Raw genomic sequence first — 17,234 nt, 5'->3', positions numbered from 1 at the left:
CTAGCTCCCATCCCTAACCCAGAAGCTATCGAAAAATGACAACCAGTTGCAAAGGAAAAATTAGTTTCCCCCAGTGAATTCTTACTGGGTATACAAACCACACTTAAGGACAGGCCCCATACCCGGTAGTAGATGAACTCAATGGTATTTTGAAATATTTTTTCCTCATATTGCTTTGCTTGGGCATTAAAAAAATCTTACTTTTTTTTTTGACAGAAAAAAGTACAGAGTTTTATTATGAAAAATGAGTGTGAGTCTGTTTAAGAGGGTAACAAGGAATTGTGAAGGTAACAATGGGGAAGATACACTCACAAACAGAATGAAGTGAACAGCCGTCATCCATTCTTCTGTGAGGGAAATCAAGTAAAGAAGAACTTGGCAGTTGCCATGGGGAAAGGGATGATTAGGTAAATGATGGTCTAGTACAGTGGGTTGAGTAGCAGCAATGAGACCCAGGAGGGAGCCATGCCTCCTAATGTTCCTCATTTCCGACAGTCGCAGCCTCCACAGCTTTGGTGGCCTTTTCTCCATATGAGACTGGAACCTTCAGAGTCTTCCTGCTCCTGAGAAACTTGGGTTTCAGTCTGGACTTGACTTTGTACTATTTCCACATCACAGCCCATCATGAAGTCAACAGGACCTGGAGGCAGGAACCAAAGTGAAGGTCATGGAGGAGCACTGCTTCCTGCCTTTCTCTCTCCTGGCTTGCTCAGCCTGCTCTCTTACAGCATCTAGGACCATCAATGTAGGGGGAGGGCCACCACCACAATGGCCTGGACTTTCCCACATCAGTAAGTAATTAAGAAAATGCACTACAGAACTGGAGAGATGGTTCAGTGGTTAAGAGCACTTCCAGAGTTCCTGAGTTCAATTCCCAGCAACCCAATGGTGGCCCACAACTATGTATAATGAGAATTGGTGCCCTTTTCTGTTGTGAAGGCATACATGTAGACAGAACAGTCACACACAAAATATAAATAAAATGTGTCAAAAAAAAAAGAAAGAAGAAAATGCACTACAGACTTGTCCTCAGGCAAATCTTTTTTTTATTTGAAATTGGAAAATATTTTCTCTATAGAAAAATAGTAAAAATGATAATATTTCTCAATGAGCCCTTTTAAGTCAAATAATAGCTGAATTATACATATCTTCATCTGTTCAGAGAGCTATGTTTTACTTAAGTTGTATAAGTGAGATTCCTATTCATCTTCCCCTTCACAGTTTGATTACAGTAGACATTTTTCTTTAGGCTAATCCACAATCTAAAAAGATTTTAGCCTCCTCTCCTGAAAGTACAGTCAGCATATTTTTGATCAGCTTGAAATAGTACAAATTCTTATCCTAATAGTGAATTGTTTCATTAAACCTTGCCTAGTGATTGGGCAAAACCAAAGCTTATTATTAGCCTCAGTCATCCTAGGGTCTCCCCTGCTACATAGCCTCCCTGATCTATGGGTTGCAGTCTGATTGTCCTTTGCTTTGTATCTAGTATCCACTTATGAGTGAGTACATATCATGTTTGACCTTCTGAGTCTGGGTTACTTCACTCAAGATGATATTTTCTAGTTCCATCCATTTGCCTGCAAATTTCATGACGTCATTGTTTTTCCTGCTGAGTAGTACTCCATTGTGTATATGTACCACCTTTTCTTTTTTTTATTATTATTATTATATTTGTGTTTTAATTTTACACATCAGCCATTGGTTCCCCTGTCCTCCCCCCTCCTGCCCCCCCCCCCACTTTCCTCGAATGCCCTCCCCTCCATTCCCATCTCCTCCAGGGCCAAGACTCCCCTGGGGATTCATTTAAACCTGGTGGATTCAGTACAGGCAGGTCCAGTCCCCTCCTTCCAGGCTGAGCAAAGTGTCCCTGTGTAAGCCCCAGGTTCCAAACAGCCAGTTCATGCACTAAGGACAGGTCCTGGTCCCACAGCCTGGATGCCTCCCAAACAGTTCAAGCTATTCAATTGTCTCACTTATCCAGAGGGCCTGATCCAGCTGGGGGCTCCACAGCCTTTGGTTCATAATTCATGTAGATTTGGTCTTTTCATGGTGTTCCAAATTTCTTGGACATTTTGGGTCATGGCTTTGTTGGTTTTAGTGTTTTCTTTGATGAATCTATTTCTTCTAACATTTCTTCAACATCAGAGATCCTCTCTTCCACCTCTTGCATTCTGTTGCTTATACTTGCATCTGAAGTTCCTGTTTGTTTACTCAGATTTTCTGTTTCCAGCATTTCTTCTGCTAGTGTCTTCTTCATTTTTTTTATTTCCCTCTTCAGGTCCTGGACTGTTTCCCTTGCTTTTTCATGATTTTCTTTCAGGGACTTATTGTTTTCTTCTGCTTTAATTGTCCTTTCCTCTAGTTTTCTATAGCATTCTTCCCATTTTTTGTTTGTCTGTTCCTCTGCTATTTTTGATTTCTTCTATATAAGGCTCTAGCCTCTTCATGATGTTACTTATAAGATTGTTTTCTTCTACTTCCATTCCATGATGTTCAGGTCTAGCTGTTAGAGAAGGGCTAGGTTCTGGTGATGCTGTATTTCTCTTTATTTTGTTGTATGTACTTCTGCTTTGACGTCTGCCCATCTCCTCCTGGGTTCGTTCTTGGTCTTATCAGTGTACTTGGTACAGACAGAGCTGACAGATTTAGGGAGCCTCTCTCTGGTCCAGGTGGAAGCTCTGGGCTGGCTGGGAGCTCTGGTCCAGATGAGAGTGCTGGCCGGATAGGAGCTGGGGGGCTGGACTCTGAGTCTCGGGAAGTCCCTGGAGTCTCCTTATCTTGTCCAGATGGGAGCTCCTCTTGTCCAGATGGGAGTTCTGGGACAGGATGGAAGCTCTTGTCCAGATGGGAGTTCTGGGACAGGATGGAAGTTCTGGTCCAGATGGGAATTCTAGGGCAGATGGTAGCTGGGGGCTCTCTGGTCCAGGTGGGAGTTCTGGGGCAGATGGGAGCTGGTGGCTAGTCTCTGAGTCTCAGGAAGTGGCTGGGGTCTGGGGCAAATGGGTGTGGGGGCAGGGTGTAGAGACTGCAGGGTCTGCCTGCAGTCTTGGAAAAGGGGAGCCTTCCTGCAGGGCCTGAAGAATGGCTGGAAACTGGGGCCAAGTTGGGCAGGTCTTCCTGGCGTGGCTGGTGTCCAGGGGTGGGACCCAGAGGTGGTTGCCTCTCTGATTACAACCCCAGGCACTCACCTCTGGTCAAGATGGGAGTTCCGGGGCAGGATAGAAGCTGGGGGTGGTTTCTCAGTCTCAGGAAGTGGCTGGGGATTCTGGCAGATGGGTGTGGGGGCAGGGTGTGGAGGTTGTAGGGTTCACCAGAGGGTCTTGGAGAGGGGGAACCTTCCTGGTGGGGATGGGGGGTCCTGCCCTATGGCCAGAACCTGGGGCCCAGTCGGGCAGGTCTTGCCTGGAGTGGCTTGTGCCTTGGGCTGGGACCCAGGTGTGGGCCTCTCTGGGTGTGACCCCAGGCACTCACCTCTGCTCCAGGTGGGAGTTCCAGGGCAGGATGGAAGCTGAGGGCTGGTCTCTGATTCTTAGGAAGTGGCTGGGGTCTCGGGCAAATGGGTGTGGGGGCAGAGTGTGGAGACTGCAGTGTCTGCTTGCAGTCTTGGAAAAGGGGAACCTTGTTTGTTTGTTTTTGAGACAGGGTTTCTCTGTGTAGTTTTGGTGCCTGTCCTGGCGTTCACTCTGTAGACCTGGCTGGCCTCGAACTCACAGAGATCTGCCTGGCTCTGCCTCCCGAGTGCTGGGATTAAAGGCATGCACCACTGCCACCTAGCGGTCTTTTGTTTTTATATTGCTTTTGATTTTGTTTTATATGGGCTTTGTGTGTATGTGTGTGTTTCTAGTACTTCTCTTAATTTTTTTTATTTGCCTGTTTTCTAAAGAGAGAGAGAGAGAGAGAGAGAGAAAGTAGTGTCAAGTTGTATGGGTGTGGAGTTGGGGAGGATCTGAAAGGAGGTGAGGGAGGGGAACCTGGGATCGGAATATATTGTATGAACAAAATTATTTTGGATAAAAACAAGTTTTAGAGTCCCTTATTTGAAAAAATAGTAAGTTAGCTTTCTTGTTATTACAGAAAATGAATTCAAATAATTGACACTTAAAAAAGTGGTCAGAAGATGAATTTGAAAAAAGAAAAAGAAAAATACATCACAGTGTCAGAGATATACAATATATTTATTTAGATTTTTGTGATGTTTGTGGTATTTTCCAGTTTTTAAGAGATAACAACCAAACATGACAAAATAAAATATAATATCAAACAAAACCCATCACATTAAGGCTGCACAAGGCAACCCAACAGAAGGAAAAGAGCCCCAAGAGTAAGCACTAGAACCAGAGACCCACTCAGGAGTCCCATAAAGTATTAAGCTGAAAGCTATGTGTATGTAGATGAACTATTACAGACTCCTGTCAGCCCTGACCTTTCTGCTTCAGTCTCTGTGAGTTCATGGGAGCCTTGCTCAGTTGATTCAGAGGGCCTTCTTCTCGTGGTGTCCTCCATCCCCTCTGGCTCTTACATTCTCTCTTCTTCCTCTTCTGCAGGGTTCCCTGAGCTCTGAGTGAAGGGATTTAATGGGAACATCCCATTTAGAGCTGCATCTTTCAAGGATTCTCTTTATGTAATGTCTGGCTGTGAGTCTCAGCATCTGTTCCTGTCTGCTGTAGAAGGAAGTTTCTCTGATGATGACTGAATAAAGGGCTGATCTATGGGTATAGTAGAATGTCATTAGGAATCATTTTCTTGGTAATTTTTTGACCAGTAGTGTAGCTGAAGTTTTCCTGGTCCTGCCTGGCCCAGGGTCAGGACAAATCTCTCTCACCCGCCAGTCACTCCCTGGCCAGCAGCCACTCAGACTCAAATAAACACTGCTGTGGGATGTTCTGTATGTTAAATGTGTTACTCTGATTGGATAATAAATAAAACACTGATTGGCCAGAAGCCAGACAGGAAGTATAGGTGGGACAAGGAGAGAGGAGAATACTGGAAAGTGGAAGGCTGAGGGAGACATTGCCAATCACCACCATGAGAAGATGTTAAGATACTGGTAAGCCATGAGCCACATGGCTACTTATAGATTAATAGAAATGGATTAATTTAAGATATAAAAACAGTTAACAAGAAGCCAGAGGCATTAGGTCAAACAGTTTAAATAATATAAGCGTCTGTGTGTTTAGTTTATAAGTGGGCTGTTGGACTGCCGGGGTTTGGCGGAACTCGGAAAGAAAACTCTCCAGTTTCAAAACACACAGATGCTTATTTTATTGAGACAGTGCTTCTCTATCTAGCCATGGTTGTCGTGGAACTCACTATGAAGACCAGGTTGGCCTCGAACTCACAGATATATGACTGCTTCTACCTCCTGAGTGCTGGGATTAAAGGCATGTGCCACCATGCCCTGCCTTTTATTCTTTTTTTTTCCTTTTATTAAATATATTTGCTATGTTTTTACCCCAAGCTTCTTTACCTTCCTGTGATTTTTAGTTTTTCAGATGTTTATATTTTATTTTATTTTATTTTATTTTATTTTATTTATTTAAATTAAGAATATTTTATATATGTGTATGGGTATGTACCTGCTTATGTGTATGTACATATCTATTTGCAGATATCCTCAGAAGCTTGAATTGGGCATTAGAGTCCCTTGAACTGGAGTTGAAAGCAGTTGTTAGCTGTTATGGGTGTTAGGAATCAAGCCCAGGTCCTCTGTGAAAACGGAAAGGACTCTTAACTGCAGAGTAATCCCTTAAAGAAATTTTTAGAATGAAGCAACTTAGGAACATAGAAGATTTCACAAAATGTGGAGGAACTAGACACTTCACAAACACAGAATTCTGAGGACAAGGTGGTGGATCAGCAGCAGAACATATATTGACATATGTGACTCCCTACATTCAGTCACCAGCTCTAACAAACAAGGAACGGACAAAACTGAAAGGCACAGTTCTTTATGGAGTTCTAAGTATAGGACTTCATTTTCTATTTGGAATGGAGGATGCTAAGAATTAATAATTAAGTGGAGACTATTCATTGATAATACTTGGTCTTTGAATGGTTTCAAATGATACTTTTTGTTTGGCCTAAGTTTTGAGAAAAGTCTTCTGTGTATTCCAGACTGGCCTTGAACTCAGCATTCTCTCTGTTTCAGCCACTTGAGTGCTAAGATTGCCAGAGTGTGCCATTGTGGTTGGCTCAAATATTCCTCTTCATGTTTTGTTAGTCAAAAAAATTTCTAAGCATAGTACTTTATCTGTAACCTCTCCTGACTTATTTGAAGACAATATTTACTTTATTCTGAAGAAAATTTACTTTATTCAAAGAAATTCAGCTTGATGGACGGTCTTCTCTGCTGTATTTTAAGAATCTCTGGAATAGTATTCCTTGCTAGACTTCTTGGAAGCAGGTGCTGTGTTGATGTCCATGGACCATGTTACCACTGAAGGCCAGATGGAGTTCTGTGGCCTGTGCTGCCACTCAGTGCCATGAAGGTGACTGTGGTCTGTGCTGTAGCCAAGGGCCGTATTGATGTCTGTGGTCTGAGCTGCAGTCAGAGACCAGGTTGAGGTCCATGGTCTGTGGTGATATATTGTGTACCCTAATAAACTTGCTTGAGGATCAGAGGACAGAGCCAGCCACTAGATTAGACACAGAGCCAGGCAGTGGTGGCACACACCTTTAATCCCAGTATTGGGAAACACACATGCCTTTAATCTCAGGAAGTGATGTCTGGGCAGAGAAATGTATATAAGGTTCAAAGGAAACAGGAACTCACTCTCTTTAGGCTGAGGATTTCATAGAGGTCAGAACTAGTGGTTGGTTGTTCTGCTTCTCTGATCTTTCAGCTTTCACTCTGATATCTGGCTCTTTTTTTCTTAATTAAAAGACCTTCTAAGATTTGAGCAACAGATGTCCATGCTGCAATGAAGTCCACATGGATGTCAGTGGTCTGCTTCCCACAGAAGGCTGCATGGATGTCTGGGCTGCCATAAGAAGCCATGTTGATGTTCATGGGCTGGAAAAAAACACTGACTCCATTTAGTGATTCTAGTATATGCCAGGATGTGTGGATATGTATGGAACCATTTACTAGAGCATAAATAGCCCCCAAGAGGCTGTATCAGAACTGACTGTCCCTCCCCAAGCAGTCATTAATAGCTCCTCAGCTAGGATTTCATGTGCTGGGATTTTGTTTTGCTTGAGCTTGTGCATATAGTCATAGCTGCTGTTAGTTCATGGGTACCATGGTCCTCTCATGTCAAGCAAATACTATATGACTTCAGATACCCATTACTTCTGGGTCTTATAATTTTTCTATCTTCTCTTCCAGGATGAGATTTGGTTGGAGGGAGTGTGGTATGGATATACCATTTGGAGCTGAGTACTGCCTCTTATTCTCAGCACATGACCACTTGTAAGGAAACATTAATTGCCATCTACTTCAGAAAAAAGCTTCTCTGATGAGAGTTGAAAAATGCTCTAATCTGTGTATATAGAGATAAGGTTAGTTGTTATTGTAGTTTGCAGAATTCATATATGGGTAAGATTGTGATGACTTTCCTACCCCAGTATCCTGTATAGAGTCTTCCAGCACATAAAAGCTAACCAGTAGGGATGGTGTTTCCAGGTTGGTAACCAGTTTGATTTTTCCATGTTCTGTAATTCAAGTATGTGGTGGCTTTGTCAATAGGGTCTTAGTGTTTAGTTCTGGGAGTTGACCAAGAGCAATGCGGATGTCTGTGATGTTTGGTGAGGGGCTCTATGGGATACCACTGACCAGCAGCTTGAAAAGAGGTAGACCATATCTAGTTTTGGGCTTCTGCTTTTGACTTATTTATTTGTTTGTTTATTTGTTTTTGTTTTTTTGAGATAGGGTTTCTCTGTTTAACTTCCCTGGCTGTCCTGGAACTAATTTTGTTTTAAAATTGTGTGTGTGTGTGTGTGTGTGTGTGTGTGTGTGTGTGTGTGTATGTGTGTCTGTGTCCTACAACCAAAGTGTGCAATGTCTTTGGCAATTGAAGCTTACCAGTTACTCAGGGTAGGCAACTGAGAACTGTATCTTGTATTGTTTTGGGTTCTCTGAGGCTTTCCTGACAAGTAAACTTGGTAAAGAGGTAACATATCCAGCACCAAGATTTCATTTAATAACCTCTGTCTTCTGGGAGTATCATTCTTCACTAATGTGAGGTACTTCAGTTCACACTACTTTTTTGTTATAATTTTAGTTACAAACTAGTGGGGTTTCATAGTGCTTTTTAATACAACCTTAGTTTGATTAACTCATCTCCTTCCTCTTTCCTACCTTCTCCATCTCCATTTCCCAATCCACATCCCCATTTAAACGTTTAGACTCCAATATTCTCACAGACTACAATATTATTCTATGCTTATTCTGAGTGTACTTCTACTTGGTTATATCATATATTTTATTTGGTGGGAGAGTTGTTTTTATACCTGATTGTAGGGGAAGAAATTATTTTGAAGAAGACATAGACATTGTGTCTGGTTGGGGGAGAGATTAATACTGGCCTGTCAGGAGGCTAGAAGCTGAAGAAGTGCAGTGATGGTTGGATTGGGCTTAGCTGGAGGGCTGAGGAAATAGAGGGCCTTCAGAATTACTTGCCCATCAGAAGTTTAGAACAGTAAGCAAATGTGCATATCAGGAGAAAATGGAGATTCCTGCAACTAAGCCAGGAACAATTTGATTCTGTCTGTTGGAGGGCAGCTAACTGTGGTAATTTTCTCATTGAAGGACAAGGCAGGGTTATGAAGTAAGCCTCACAATTCAGATCCCACCACTAAGGAAACCTAGAAGTTTGTGTCCTAAAATCCTGCCTTAGTCTATCTTTTATTTAAAACAAGTGACTGATATTTTGTACTGTAATGACTTACCAAGATGTGGAAGAGCTGGGGCTTTGCAGATCACTCTTTCATGAAAGACTAATTTAAGTTTTTTCTGCATGTGGAAAAACAACACAGCAAACCAGAACGTTTTGTTGGTAATTTCCCTTAATAGATTATTAAATATCGCCACTCTTGTATTTTGAAATGTGTGTAGGTTTGCATAGCACTTTGAGAGGTACCTAAAGTAAGGAGGACCCTGCTTAATTATGTAAGTCAGCATGAGGTAGCTGGTGAGTATGAGTTGAAGAAGTAATTTTCATGGCATGTGAAGAAATCTTCCTTATCCTATAGATTGCCCTCCAATGTAAAGGTTTTTACTGCACATACTTTGTTTAAAGTCCTACTAAAAGTATTAAAACAATTCCCATTATTTACATATAATGTATTTTATATTTCTTTTCAATTCTCCAGAGAAAATATTTTATGAAATCTGGATGTGGTGTGAAGAAAGCTGCATTGGTTGCTATGACATAGCTACCTGCTTTAGGAAGTGCTTGTCCCTCTAGAGGGCAGTGCTCTACCTCTGTATCCTAAACCTTGGAAGTAGGGCAGCCTTCCTGAAAGGCTGGATGTGGTTCCTGTGGCTCATCGCCCCCAAACAGAAAATATTCAAGATGATTACAGTTCCCATAAGCTAATATTTGATTTGGAATTTTAAGGCCAATTTCTTTGGCTTTTCTTCTGTCCTTTCTAAGAATGTGTAGAAGGTGCTTAACCTATACTCCACATTTAGTTTATAACTGATTAAAATACCCCGAAAATCTATTTCTCTTAAGGTTCAATATTTGTCACTAGACATGCTTGTGAAACAAAAAATTTAAAAATCCAACTAAAATAAAATCCCAGAGAATTCTGTGTGTTTTCTGGTTCCATTTTTCTATTTTCTTCCTACAACTCTTGTTATTTATAGTTTCCTTTGGTTTTTGATTAGTATTTTAAATCTAGATATAGAAACTGGTGAAGTAATTGTAATAAATGTTACAATATTTATTATTATTACATTTCAAATGATTCTTCTTGTGCCATAGTCATCTTCTTCCCTCCCCTTCTTTCTGTTCCACCTGGTGTCTTCCTCCTTCCTCATCTTTCACCTCTTCTTGTAAAAATTTCCACAAAACAAATACACTTCTTATAAAAATAGCAGTCTCTTTAATCTGGCCTGCCCACTTCATTCTTTTTAAAAGCAAATATAGAATTAATTAGTGCAACAGGCAGAAATCTATGATCATCCTAAAGTATTCTGGGCCTTTATGTTTGCTGTGAAGGGATCTTTACAGATTATTTTTCTAGAGGAACTCACTTAGTCATAAAAACCTTTTAAAATCTATGTCTTGTGATCAGAGCCAGAAGTTTGGTAAAGATATTGAAAAAGTGACAGGTTTTCTGTTCAAGAGAGGGTCTTTATTGATGGTTTTGTACTGGAGGGGAGCCACTGAGGCAATGACATTACAGTGGCCTCCAGTGGCTGAGAGCAGTCCCTAGTAGACAAGAAAACCAGTGCCCAGTTCCACAAACACAAGAAACTGAGTTCTGCCAAAACCAGTAATCATGGAAACAGACCCATGCTCCAGATGAGAATAAAATCTCTGATAGCACTTTTATTTCAGTTCTGTGACACACTGAACAAACATTAGACTTTGGACTTATAACAACTGTAAGATAATAACTAGGTATAATGACTAGCTATAATAACTAGGTACTGTTTTAAGAATCTAAGGTGGTTGTTATGCAGTGGTAGAAACCCAGTAGAAAGTAAGTAAAGTTCTTTAATATCATGTGTAAGAGGTTTCTGGAAAAGCGTAAGCTGTCACATAATTGGCAACAATGCCCACGAATTGTGGTTTGTCAATGTGAAGCTCCTTTTCCTACAATATTTGCTATTGGGTTAACCTGATGCCTCACTTCACAGGTAAGACTCAGTGATCTCACACCATTTAGAGCATATTGCTCCAAGAAGATGTGACCAAAGCTCTTCTAAACTGAATAAACTTTGGGTCATTTGGGCTGGACTGTTGGGGTATACACTTTCCCTTTCTTTTGAGTCCGTTGATGTGAATATTGAGGTTCATGGTCTTAAAGATTTGAAGTCAATTCTGAAGTTTCTCAGAGAAACTTTCTCTGTGTAGCTTTATGCTTTTCCTGGATCTCTCTCTGTAGACCAGGCTGGCCTTGAACTCACAGAGATCGGCCCGCCTCTGCCTCCTGAGTGCTGGGATTAAAGGCGTGCAGCACCACTGCCCGGCCAGTTAAATTATTCTTGACAATATATCTTCCTCTTACTTTGAAAACATTTGATTGATTCGTGCACTGAATTTATTTCTTACAACTAAAGAATAAATAAACTTATAGACAAGCCATGATCTCCTTGACTTTCATAATACCTTTCTTCATTTTAAGAAAATATTTTCCCGGCAAGTGACTCTTGTTATTTATATATTTCCTTTAGTTTTTGCCTAGTCTTTTAACTCTAGATATAGAAATTGGTAAAATAATTGTAATTAATGTTATAATATTTATTATTATTACAACATGATGGAACAATCCATGAAAATATGAATTATGGTTTTCATGATGAAATATATTTGAAGGACATATATTATTGATCTTATTTAACTTTTTTTTCTGTTTTGCAATTAACTTTTAAAAGTTGTATGCAAAGTTATGGGGTTAGTTATAGTTTTGTATGTATATACTGGCATAATTTGTTTTTATTTGCCCCTAACTCACTGCTTTTTCTTGGGCCTTTTGCCCTTATCTTGTTGGTTTATCTTCTTCCTTCTAATAGTCCCTATGTCTGCTGAAATGGCTTTGAAATTACTATTTATGTACTAGAAATTCTGTCAGTAGAGTGTATACAATTTTTTAAAGGTTTTGTTTCAAGATAGTGAAAGCAAACTATCCAATTTTCAGTAATTGACAATGTAATTGTCTATAATTCTGTCAATAGAAGCATGCTGGAGTTAGTAATGTGTAAAAAAAATAAGATTTGTCTTGTGTAAAGACGAAAACAATTTGTATTGTTAAATTTTTGTTCAGGTGTTTGTTTATAATAATAATCTTATCAGTAGAGATGAATAGTCTACAATAAAAGCCTTTTAAAAGATTTATTTTTATTATTTTTAATTATGTCTGTATGTGTGGGTGTGCCTGTGTGTGGGTAATTGCACTTGAGTGCAGGTGCCTGCAGGGGCTAGAAGTGTCTGATTTCTGGGGAAGTGGAGTTACATTGGTTGTAAGCTGCTTGACATGGGTGCTATGAACCAAACTCAGGTTTTCTAGAAGAGCAATTGATAACCACTGAGTCTATTTCTCCAACTCTAGAAAGCTTTTTAAATATTCTAAAATATCTTTAAAATGTGTTTGAAGTACACATGTGAGTGTTTGTATTAAAAGTTTTTGTTTGCTTATTTTACCTTAAAGAACTTTTCTATTACCTATATACATATTTTCCTCCAAAATGTTGTCATGATAGTAGACCCAACTGGTCTTATGTTTGTTCTACCTGGGATAACTCTGTGCTAAGATTATCTTAAATATTATTATCTTAGAATGTTAGAGTTTACATGAAATTAATGCACAGAAAAATACTTCCATTCTATAAATATTTAGAGGTAGGGGATGAATATGGATGATTTAGAGTTTTCTTGAGATTTATTTTTTATTTGCATATACTAACTGTATAAAATAATGGGCTTCATTATGACATGCTAATATATGTTGAGATTTCTGAAGAAAAGCTTATAGAGAGAATGCTCAGCATAATAACATGTTTTCTGTATATAACTTTCAAAATGAAGTTTATGTTCCTATAAAAGGAAGTAGAATACAAGTTGATTTAAAAGGATTTTTAAGGTACAAAGTAAAAGGAAACAATTTTTTTAATTGCAAGAATGTTTTAACTTAAAGATAAAATCTATTGATTTAAGTGGCATGATTGAAGGGGAATATGTGCAAAATATCTTGAGCTAATTGGTGTCACTAAAGCCATGTAAAGGGTAGGAAGAGGCAGAGAAGAAATGACACCTAATGTGTGCCTTTCAGTTCAGGAAATTGTGTATAAGGATTAAAATTGTCTTTTGGTTTGAATATGAAACAGTTTGCATAGGCTTTTGTGCTTGAATACTTGTTCTCAAGCTTGTGAAACTATTTTGAAAGGAGAATCCTTAGAAGATAGATCCTCTCTTTGATATCAGGCTCAGTGTGATGAACAACCTCTACTGCCTTCCTCAATTTGTTGTGGACAAAACAACAACAACAACAAAAGAAATAAAAAAAACCTCCTTTTACATCAAGTTGCTTCTTGTCAGTTATTTGGTCATAGTAATAAGAAATTTAATTAATCAGAAAATAGGTACCAGGAGTGGGGTGTTTTCTTTTATAAATCTGACAATGTGGTCCATAAACTTTTGAACTTGTTTTTAAGTGGAAAATTTAAAGAATGGATAAGAAGACCAATTTGATGTTGTTAACATCACTTTTATAAGACTAGAATGCTGACAGAAATGTAGACATTAGCCCTGGCTTATAAGGTTTCAGAGAGGAACAAGGACCCCATTGAGAACTTGTTTAGAGAGCCATTTCTTATCTTTAATTAGAAAATATACAGGCATTTAATAAATAATAAAGTAAAATAAGATAAAACAAAAACAAAAAAATCAGAATAGGACAAAACAAACAGAAGAAAAAGAGTCAAAGAAAAAGCAGAAGAAACACATAGATGTAGAGACCATAAAAACACAAAACTGGAAGAACTGGAAGGCACAATACAGAGAGAGAGAGAGAGAGAGAGAGAGAACGAACCTGTAAGGTTAAAAAAAGCCCTAACACAACATTGAGACAAAGAACTTCCAAAGATCATTGAGAAGTCCCATATTTTACAGATAGCAGAGATGAAGATCTGAAACTACCCAAGCTCCAGATGCTGGAAACAACATGGTAGGTTTGATACTTGCTCTGCTAGATTTCTATTTTACTTTAGCCCAATCTTTCTTTAAAAATATTTTATTTTAGTTATGTGTGTGCATGTATGCCTTTGTTAGTGAATGTCATACATGTGAAGGACCTGCAGAACCCAGAAGAGTGTTGGATTCTTTAGAGTTGGAGATGCAGGTGTTTAAAAATCACCTAATGTGGGCACTGGGAATTGAACTCCAAACCTCTGGAAGTGTAGCAAGCTCTGAGCTATCACTCTTTCTATGGCTCAACCTTTATTTGCTGCATCTTGTTGCTCATGTTTTAAATAGGAATGTTCATTTTATGGCATTGTATCTTAGAAGTTATGTTTCTAATTTCATACAGAATCATGATTGAGAAGTTGCTTAAAGTGTTTTAGAAAGTTGCATAACCTTTGGGAGTTAGAACCTAACTGGAAGAAGTGGGTCACTAAGGGAAGGTCTTAAGATTTCATAATTGTGTCCAACATTCCTGAGTGTAGATGCAATGTGACCAGCTGCCTCAAGCGCATGCTACCATGACAGGCTGTATTGCTTCAAACTATAAGCCTGAACAAACCTGTCTTTCCTTGAGTTGCTTCTTATAAGGTGTTTGGTCATAGCAACAGGAAAACTAATACAAATCCCAAAATGAAAACTGTTGTGGAATAATCCTCTTGTACACTCTAAAGATTTGTAATTCAAATTGGTTTAATAAAACACTGATTGGCCAGTAGCCAGGCAGGAAGTATAGGCATGGCAACCAAACTAAGGATGCCGGGAAGGAGAAGGGCAGACTTGGGAGTCATAAGCCAGAGGCAGAGGAAGCAAGATGAGAATGCCATACTGAGAAAAGGTACCAAGCCATGTGGCTAAAAACAGATAAGAATTAAGGGTTAATTTAAGTATAAGATGTTGTATTTGAAAAACAGAAGGAAGGAGTTACACCATACAACAGGGCCCATGGAGAAGGTTTATTGAGGGGAAGGGGAGAGAGAGAAGGGGCAGGGACCAGTCCCTAGGACAAGAGTGAAGGAAGAGAAAGAGAGAAATCTGGAACATGCTTTATTTTTTTCTATTGATAAAGGCTTCCTATCTTTACCTGAGACAAACATTAAGTTACCTGTTTCCTTTTGTTATTGGAGTATCACTTCAGTATCAAGAAGACACAGGTGAGTGATTGCTGAGGGCATTCAACAAAAATGAACTATTACATTAAAGTCTGTTTTACACAGTCCAAACTCTTTTGAGTCTAGGGGTGTGAATATTTCTGGAGTGTTTCTTGCTGCCTGAGTATATTTGATGGTCCTTGCACCTCTGGCTCTGTGGCTGACGGTGTTCCTGTAACAGAGCTGAGTAGTTAATTAGAAATTTGAATATGTTATTAGAGATACAGAGGGAAACTGATGAAGTAGAATGTGTTTGATATAGTCAGGAGAACACAGAGGGGAAATCAGGAAGAAAAACATATGGGGTTCCCAATCCAGTGGGATTGAGTATGGTTGTGGGATGAAACTTCATTCTTCTGGAATTGGAAACAAGGCAATTGATCTCAGTGTCCTCTGGAATTTAAGAGAGCAGAGCTCTGTTTGTGTCACCGTATATGAGGAGGAATTCCCCTGGGTTGGGGGTGGGGTAAAAGGCTAGTAGTAGGAGGAGAGGAGCTGCTGGCAATTCTGGGGTCAGGCAATGGGGGGAGCAAATGAAATAGAAGCTCCTACCTTGACTAAAAATATCTCTTCCCATTAGGGGCATAGGACAAGTTGGTATGACCAAAAATGTGTTAGAGGGATCCCCCTGAAAATATAATTAAGTGGCGGGGTCTGATGAGGTAGGTAAGGTTGTCCCCCTCCCCAACAATAGGGAGACAAGAAGGAGAGATGGATTCCCCAAACTCCCTCAGGATTGAGTAAGTGGCCCCAGTGTCCACTAGGAAGGACATGGATCACCTTGATACTGTAATGGCTACCCAAGGCTCCCTGTGGGAGATGACAGTTTTGGACAAGAGCCTTCAATCATTCATTGCCAAGTCTAGAAGGTTGGCTGAAGGGTGGTCTGCATTTGATGTCCCCCATGCCACGAGGTGCATGGGGACAGTCAACTGACCAATGTCCCTCTTGGTGGCACTTTGGACATGGCCCCAGTGGCCCATGTGGGGCAGGTCAAGTACAAGCCCAATGACTTTCTCAGCCACATTTAAAACAAGGACCTGGGGGATCTCAGGCAGCTGGCTGGATGGCCTTGGCCAGCATTTGGTATTCCTGTTTATGGGCTTTCTTATCTCTCCCATGGTACACCGTAAAAACCAGCACTAAAACTTCTGCCTGTGGGGTCAGGGGCCATCTCTCCAGATGTTAAAGTTTGGTCCTAACGTCGGGAAAGTCCTGCAAAAAGAAATGTCTTGAAGTTTTTCATACTTTACTAGTTTGGGAGCAGCCTTATGAAGAGTTGTTAGGAGGCAGGTTGTAAACTGATCCCTAGCTAGGGAGCCACCTGGGGTGTTATAATCCTACCATGGATCCCAGTTGGGGACCATCTCAACTCTGGGAGGATGTACGTATTAGTCTGGTGGACCTCATCTGCATGTATCCTAGCCTGTTCCCAGACCTTTCTGTGCTCCTTAGAAAGTAGGTTGTTAGTTAGGATCATGTATATATCATGAAAGGTGAGACTATAGGATTGGGTGATATATTGGAATTGCTTAATAAAAGAGGTAGAGTTAGACGTATAAGAACCCAGTTACTTTTCTATCTGAGAGAGTTCTGCCAGTGAGAAAGGGACATGTACTTTAATCAGTCCATCCACCTGTTACCTCTCGCAAAGGTAGGATGGCCGCCAGGTTGGTTTGACTGAATTGGGGTTCCTTAGCTGCTTGAGAACTTGTGACAGGAGCAGTAAAGTTGGGAGCCAGAGTTGGGAGTTGGGTGGTTAGAGTGGCCCAGTAGCAGAGAGGAGGAAGGGGCTAGAGGAGCCAAAGGAACAGTTGCTGGAGGAGAGGAAGGAGTGGGAAGTTGGAAAGGCAGGGGTTCATTAGCAGGGTCTAGTGTAGTAGTGAGAGGTTTCTCTGCTTCAGGTTGCATTGCTAGGAACACATGGGCAGGTGAGTAGAAATCAAGGAGCAAGAGTTTGGAGCTAAGATAGAAAAAAGCTTGGATATGAGGTAACTGTAGTGGGTAGCCATCCCAGCCTTGGCCTGGAAGTTCCAACCCCCATTGAGGCTTTGGTAATGGTCACGCCCATAAGGCGGGGCTGAGAGAGGAAGCAGAAGACCCAGGATGGAGAGGAAAGGTCTCTCTCTTGGTTCCAGGACGCTGGACGCTGGAGGTAGACCAAGCAGAGTTCTCCAGAGAACACCGCCGGACTGCGCCATACCTTTGCCAGACCCTACAACCTGTCCCT

The 17,234-nt window shown here is 40.4% G+C and overlaps 1 pseudogene; it reads right to left on the bottom strand.

The window, feature by feature from the left end:
- Nucleotides 1–482: 482 nt before the first annotated feature.
- The window catches only part of LOC118570321, a 69,125-nt pseudogene continuing 52,373 nt past the window's right edge, over nucleotides 483–17,234 (bottom strand).

This window comes from Onychomys torridus, chromosome 19, assembly GCF_903995425.1.
Source record: "Onychomys torridus chromosome 19, mOncTor1.1, whole genome shotgun sequence".
NCBI classification, from domain to species: Eukaryota; Metazoa; Chordata; class Mammalia; order Rodentia; family Cricetidae; genus Onychomys; species Onychomys torridus.
The sequence above is the reverse complement of the archived record's forward strand: the minus strand, read 5'-3'. Positions and strand labels throughout refer to the sequence as shown.